Source organism: Chelonia mydas, chromosome 3, assembly GCF_015237465.2.
Source record: "Chelonia mydas isolate rCheMyd1 chromosome 3, rCheMyd1.pri.v2, whole genome shotgun sequence".
NCBI lineage: Eukaryota > Metazoa > Chordata > Testudines > Cheloniidae > Chelonia > Chelonia mydas.
In genome coordinates, this window is record NC_057851.1 from 157069556 (window position 1) to 157077456 (window position 7901).

General features: G+C 44.4%; 1 long non-coding RNA gene across 2 annotated transcripts; it reads left to right on the forward strand.

Annotated features, from left to right (window-relative positions):
- The first annotated feature begins 672 nt into the window (after nucleotides 1–672).
- On the forward strand, nucleotides 673–7136 carry LOC122465183. Of its 2 annotated transcripts, none has more exons than XR_006289831.1 (3): nucleotides 673–1201; nucleotides 4665–4782; nucleotides 5385–7136. It is a non-coding gene; the product is annotated as an uncharacterized LOC122465183 (long non-coding RNA). The 2 variants fall into 2 exon arrangements; XR_006289830.1 differs by lacking the exon at nucleotides 673–1201 and adding an exon at nucleotides 2415–2486.
- Nucleotides 7137–7901: the final 765 nt, after the last annotated feature.

The following is a 7901-nucleotide window of genomic DNA, read 5'->3' on the forward strand; positions in this document are numbered from 1 at the left end:
AGGGAGTCTGCCTTAGCCCCGCTGTGCCACCGACCGGGAGTTGCCTGAGGTATGAGCCACCCTGCTGGAGCCTGAACCCCCTCCCACACCCAAATCTCCTGCCCCAGATCAGAACCCCCTCCTGCACCTTAACTCCCTCCCAGAGTCTGCACTCCAACCCCCTCCCCCAGCCCTGTGCCCCCTCCCGGAGCTGCACCCCCTGGTGTACCCCAACCCCTTACGCCAGCCCAGAGCCCCCTCCTGCACCCTGAACCCCTCATTTCTGGCCCCATCCCAGAACCTGCACCCCCCCCCAGCCAGAGCCCTCACTCTCTCCTGCATCCCAACCCCCGCCCCAGCCCAGTGAAAGTGAGTGAGGGTAGGGGAGAGCGAGTGACAGAGGGAGGGGGAGGGGGTGAGTGAGGGCAGGGCCTCAGAGAAGGGGCAGGGCAGGGGGTGGGGCAAGGGTGTTTGGTTTTGTGCAATTATAAAGTTGCAACCCTACTTCCAGTGCTGTAGAATTCAATTCATTGTAGGTGTAACAGGATGGCGGGAGCCTACAGCTAAGCTAACCTGATTACAAAATGAGCCCCAGCTGTGGGGAATCAGGCAGTTTCCCCATAAAGAGCCGAAGATGGCTACAGTGCAAGGGATAGGTAGCTTAAATGGTGATAATGCCCAGCTAGAGTGAGAGCGAGGCAGGAAGTACAGTACAACATGGAAAGCTCTTCAAACAGCGAGGCCTGGGAAAGACCCTGACTAGAGCAGGGAAGGGACAGGGGGAGCTGAAGAAGCTGGGTAGAAAGTGGCCCAGGGGAAACTTTAGCACAAGTAACGTTGCTGACCTAGTTGTTCAGTACAGTGTCCTGGGCTGGAACCTGGACTAGAGGTTGGGACTGAGTTCCCTACTAGCCCCAAGGAAGGGGGCCTACAAGCCCATTACAAGGGTTAATGAGCCTAGCGGGGGGCTGCAGGCTAAGTCCTGAAGATGGGCTATTCCTCAACCTTAGAGAGGGCAGGAGGATTTTGTTTGTGTTAAAGACATTTTGGGACTCTTAGTTTGGACAGTTGTGGACCGCAGAAGGGGTGGACTTAAAATGGTGACCTGGCCAGAGGGCTGAGTCAGTGGAAGAGAAGCCACCACAGTGCTGGAGGGCTTGTTGGCAGGGCAGTGCTAAAAAAGTGAGAGATACTACACCATGCACCTAGGGGGTGCCTAGCTGTGAGTAGCCTACAGTGAGCAACATATGTACTGGAAATGAAAGCGTTCAGCGTTCAGAATCTGTGGAATGCCTGCATGTGTGCACATAACAAACAGGATGGTGACTGGTTTTTTGCAGGCTTTCCCATGTGTATGGGAATTTCTGTCAGTAAACAAATTAATTATTGTGAGTGGGGTGATCTGACAGGAGCAGTAGTTGCTAGAAAAGGGGAATCATCGCAGATGCATTGTAGTTCAGGGTTTGATATGTCTTTTGTTTAACCTCAGGAATATGCTTTGAATGATCACATGCATGGCCCGGAGACAGTACACTTCAGGAACTACTAAGCCATCTATTCAAAGACAGATAAGGAGGAATAGTAGAGTAAATTTTATAATGATGATCTCTTACACAGGGTGAATAACATGACCCAATAGCACCCTTTTCTGTAATGATGCTTTTTAACTTTTCAACTTGTCTCCTCCTCAGCAGCTTATTCATTTCCATAGGGTGACCATATTTCCCAAAGGGAAAACGGGGACTGTGCTTGGCACTGGCCCGAGGCACCCCCTCACCCTTCTGCATGGAGCTGGCAGCAACGCACATATTAGGTAGGGTGACCATATTTCCATAAGGCTGGGGCTGGCTGCTCACCTGAGCCCTGCCTGCCTCTCTCCCCACTCACGAGGCTGAGGCTGGCATCACTGCTTGCTCGAGCCCTGACTGCCCCCACGGGAGCCCTGCCTCCCCTCTGTGCAGGGCTGGCATTGCCACTTGTCCCCCTGTACATTCCTCTGCACCCCCCTTTTTTGACCAGACCAATGGGAAAAATGCCCACTTTGCCCCCCCCCCACAAAAGTTGTGATGGCTGGGACCAAAATGGAGGTGTATGGCCACCCTGTCCATAGTGATTCAAAATGGACTGAAAGGGTGGGTGATGCATTTGGTTCCTCCCCCCCCACCCCCAAGATGCGTTTCAATTGCTTTATGCTTTTGCAGGTATTGTGCAATCCAGTGTCATTAAAACAGTACAGCGCAGACCACTGAGCGATGACAACAGTGCACACATGAAAAAGGAGGGTACTGTTTTGTTGTTCTGACTCCTTTAATGAAGCTTAGCCAACCCAAGCAGCCTTTTATTTAGGTGCAGGGATTTTTTGTGGTTGCCAAGAGAGCTTCACAAGCAATTAAAAACAAAACATGCTAAAATTCTGAACTTTTATATCAATTCCAAATCTGCTAATGATCCCAAACTGGAGAGACCTACATGAAGGAGACGTTTACTGCAGAGGCATCCAGCAGAGAGTAAGGCTGGTCATGTGGCTAAGGCATATGCTGGGATTCAGGAGATCTAGATTCAGTTATCAGCTCTGCCACACAATTTCTGCACGACTTTGCGGAAGTCACTTAGACCCAGATTTTTAACGCATTCAGGCATTGTGGCACTCAGCGTTGCAACACCTACCTGATTGAGGAGCCTAAATTGCATTTTCAAAGGGGAGCTAGGCTCCTAAATCAGTTAGGTGTTACAATGCTGAGTGCAGCAACACCTAAATACCTTTTAAAAATCTGGGCTTTAACCTCTGAGTTCTCTATATTTTAAATGGGAATAATATACGTTTTTTCCTCTCCCAACCATTGTCTGTTTGCCTCTTTAGACTGTAAGTTCTTTGGGGCAGAGATTGTCTTACTATGTTTATATTCAGTGTCTAGCAAAATACTGCATTCTGTTGAATACGCTGATTCGTATGCCGTGTCATATCCCTTAACACTGTTAAGTAGCCCTTCATTTTCCACCATACGTTAAATCCTAAACAATCCTTTGAGACAGGCGGGCAAGTATCACTTCCATTTTACAGGTGTGGGGAGCAAAGCAGAACAGTTTGGATCATGAGACATTTGAAAAGTAATTTTTCTAGACTGGCAATGCATTGGATTGTGCATGACTCCTTGATATCCTGGTACTTAGGGCATTCTTCATACACCCATCCTTTGGATGGGTTATCTCTTAAACAAACAAACACAGATTGTAATACAGTACAGGGAGCTGACAGTGGTTAGCCTTTGTTTTGCAGTTTAGACAGTAGTTTTACTTTCGGTCTTATACATAGGTAAGATTTCACCCCAGATGAAATGCAAGGTGACTGAAGCTTTAAGGAAGCTGCATTCTTGTATTCAATGTAGAATAAATAAGCAAGACCAACCAAAAAGGTAGATTATAAACAGTTTTGTGAAGCCTTCCATTTCTTTTTCTAATGCTAAGGTCCCTTTCATTTAGGCAATTCAAAGTGAAAGCTGTAAAAGTGAAGTTCTCAGTTGCCCCATTTTAAATCTAAAAGCAAGATTCAAAATCTGTCACTTTTTGGTATTTAATAACAATCTCTGATGGCCATAACTGCATTTTTCATGCCATTACAAGTCAACCAATTACCATATAATGGCCTACAGGGTGGGAAGGAGAGATGAGTTGATTGCAATAACCAAAGTGAGGAACAAGGATAGTTTGGGTCTTTTCTGACTCCCTCAGGTCACAGTAAGGAGTATGGCTCCTACTTTATTTCACCTTTTAAAAATAACTAACTGTCTCAGTGGCATGTCTCTCAATAGCCGGGACTTTGCTGCTGATCCGTTGACTGTAGCATTCTAGACACACCAACAATACTTGTGGGTTTTTTCTTTTTTTTTTAAAGCAGAGAACCTGCCTAGCAATGTGCGTTTCATTTTTCCACGTGGTAAAAGAGATGGTAAAAACAAAACAAACCTTTTGACATTTGTGTGTGTGTGTGTGTGTGTGTGAAAATTTGAAAAAATGTCCACTTGCTCAATACATTCGTTTTTTCCCCCTAAGTCTCTTTTTTTGAAGGCAAAACTAAAGACAAAGGGTAAGATTTTTCTAAAGCTCCAAGCCTCATTGACTTTCAACTTTTGAAAATGGGGTGCGAGCTCCTATGTCACTTTGGCACTCTTGAAACTCTTACTCCATGTCAGCTCACTCCAGCATAACAATCAACTGAAACACAAGGCCACTCTGAGCAGGACCTCACTTACGATGTTAAATTCAGTAAGATTTCTTTAAAAATGGGAAAAAAAAATATTCACATTCCTCTGCACTTTCCTGACTGTGGCTGAAGTAGAAATGCCATGTACAAATTTACACTCATGGTATTCCTGATCTGGCTGAGGTCAGGAGGCATAAGAAATTTTACAAGACCGCCTCTTGTGAAACTTTCCTATCATTTCCCAAGGAGGGAAAAGAGCAGAAATGTAAGATAATAGCAGGGAAACTGCTCTTTTCTGAAGCCTATTTTATCCTGAAGCCAATATACTTGATATATGCACTTCTCATGTTGAGTAGCAACTTAATCCGTAGGTAGCCCTACTGAAAGCCATGGAACTACTTGCTGACCAAAGTGCTTTTCTGTGGGAGTGGGAGAACCTTACACTCAAAGAAGAGAATAGCAAGTTAGCTTTTATTTTTTTCAGATCAGCTCTCTGTTGATGGCATCTCCTCATTTGTGTTTTGACTGGTTACAAAGAAAGATGACAAATGTTGGACCTCTTTATAACATTGATAGAAGAGACCTGCACCTGCCTACAGAAGGTATACATTCTATTTTGCAGGAATTGATAAAGGAGCATTTTTATACAAATGAACGCTGTTGTTGTGTTTTTTTTTTTTTTTTTTGTGGAAGATTATAGGTCACAAACCAAAGGTGTTCAAATAAGATTTGGATAGATTGTGAATTCACTCACCAGGAGTGCTATTGTGGCCAAATGGAATGGATTAGGATTCTCTTCTATTGTTTATGTAGTTATGGCTTGATTTTTTTGGAGAAGGCAACAGGGTAGCTCAGGGGATTTGGGAAAAGGCAACAGGGTAGTTCAGGGGATTTGTAGTGAGATGCAGAACCTTTCACTCCAAATCATTGATTGGAAATTAAACTAAGTTGACAGTGACTGAAAGCTGATACCATCTGATGACTGTTCAGTGGCCTTTGTGAAATGAGTTTGGCCTCTTTTTGCTTCCCAATGTTTAAGTAATTGAAATCACCTCTGCATTTGGCATTAATGGCCACGCTTGTTAGCAATACCGTAGACAGGCCATGGACAGGTGATCCCTCAAAGTCCTGGTCAGGAAGTGTTAGCTGGGCAAGTTGGGGAAGATTGCACTGCCCCTGTTGTAACAGCACTATTTGGTTACAGGAAGGATTTCACACTGCAGGGCTCTGAATCCGACAACTTTCATGAGCATCCTGGGATTTTTCCAAGGAGTCTAGGAGAACTAGGTGCCCAACTCCCATTGTATTTCAATGGGATTTGAGTGCTTAACTTCTTTGAAAATACTATCTTAAACATACACACACAGTCTCCAGTTGTTGACAGAACTCAAAGACCAACTATGGTGTGAGCAAATGAACTAAAGAAAACAAGACATCAAATGCATTTTCTTCCGTTAAGTCAGTGCATTAGTTACCAGTTCTGCTCCACTGCCTGCAAAAAAAAAAAAAAAAAAAAATTGCAACAGTTAATGTGGGTCATAGGATGAGAGAGAGAGAGAGGTGAACCTATTGGCACATGGTGGGGAAGGGAATTGGATGCAAAATAGGAATGTGTTTGGACAAGAAATGTTGCTGTACTGAGCCAAGGGAAAAGGCTCAAGATCAATCAGTCAGAAAACGAAAAGCTTTAAAGGCAGAAGAAATGCTAAAGTTAGCATGTGTGGTTTACTATAAATTGGGGTAATCTGAAACAGATATTCTCTGAAGAATACTTCCAATGTTTCCTGGCTCTGCTCCAGTGACTTCAAAGCCCTGTTATCAGTGAATTGTGGTCCCAGTCTGAGGAAATGTCAGCTTCAGATCACAGTTTCCTCTCATTTCTGTGAAAAGAGGTCAAATTAGCAAAAGTGCTGCCCACACACTGCCTCTGTCACAGCCCTAACTGGCCTATTTTGTTAATGCTTCAGCTAATCTTCAGGTTAAAGAACAAATTTGCTTTGAAAGGGTAGGTTATTTGATTTAGGAAGCAGAGTTTAAAATAATAGCCCAGCTACACGTGTTGCCAAAAATCCATTTTGCTCTAATGTTCATTTTGGGGTGTGCAGAACAATTCAGGGAAGCATTTACTGCCCTTCTTCCACCTTAGTTTCCTTCCCACCCTTTGCAATTTCCTATTAGACTGAACAAATCAGACCCTTTATAAGAAGGTTCTGATTAGTACTTCTAGAGCTTGAAATACAGTTGGAATGGCAAGGAGTACAATTTCTGCTGTGTCATCATCTAAAGGCCCTTGCACATGAAATTTCTCTGAGAGCGAGCCTCTATCCATGGTTCAACTCTCTACTTGGCTCCCCTGTAGCTTGAAGGACAGAGCTAGTTTTGCTTGTGGTTTTCTCCCTCCCCTTATTTTATTTAGTGTCTACTGCACAAATCTGAAAGTGCCACTTACATTAAACTGAAAATGCATAGTCTGCCGAGACTCAGTCTTGGTAACTTCAGAAGTAGCCCTAATGGTAAAGTCGTACATAAACAACCGTGAGGCATTAGATGTTGCAATCCAGTATCTCTCAGCATAGGGGAGATCACTGTCAAATTTGAGGCTTTAGCCCTGCTGGTTGAATCCCACTAGAAGATGCTCGATCCAAAACATACAATGAAGTTACTTCAAGTTTTAAAAACCTTATTTAGTGATTTAAAATTAAACCAGAGTAGCCTGGTATTCGATCAGTCCAGGTAAGGATTTAAGCAAAACCTGTGTACTGACACTCTCTGCAACTCAGTCTGTATTCTTCAGTCTGTGAGCTAGGGAGAGCTACAATATCTGTATATTTCCAGCATCCTACACACAGAATCCGCTTTGCATTCACAGCTGAGGCCAGTCTTTCCTCTACTGTGGGAGACACTGCAAACCCTATAGTTCTGTATGGGTAAAGGGCAGGAAATTGGCAGTGATACTGCAGGGTTGAACCAAAGTGAGGTTGGCAGAGCTGGGTCTATAGAATGTCTCATAGACTTCAAGGTCAGAAGGGACTATATTGTGATCATCTAGTGTGACCTCCTGCACATCGCAGCCACGTAACTTCAGTAACTCAGCCATGCCTGTAATAGACCCATAACCTCTGGCTGAGTTACTGAAGGCCTCAAATCATGGTTTAAAGACTTCAAGTTACAGAGAATTCACCATTTACACTAGTTTAAACCTGCAAGTGCCCCATGCTGCAGCGGAAGGCAAAAAATCCCTAGGCTCTCTGCTAATCTGACCTTGGGGGGAAATTCCTTCCCAATCCACAATATGGCAGTCAGTTAGACCCTGAACATGTGGGGTTCAAAGAAGTGACACAAATGAGGGTCATTCTTGTCAGTTGCCAGCTTGTGCAGATCAAGGAGTGACTGGTTCACATTCTTTTCCAGGTGCAAGGCACACTCCATTGCTGTCAGTGCATTCTCCCAATCATCACGATCTGGTTTCTTGATGTCCTGCAAAAAGATGCGACCGCCCCTCTGGTTCTGCAGCTTCATGAGTTTTTCAGCATGCTCACGCTCCTCGTGGGACTGATGCAGGAAATACTTGGCAAAGTTCTTTAGAGCCACATCATCCCGGTCAAAATAGAAAGACATGCTGAGGTACACGTGAGGCAGATAGCTGGCAAAGAATTCAAAAATACAAAATAGCTAATATGCCATACAGCTAATGTACACAGAGCTCTGAGTAGACAGTGGG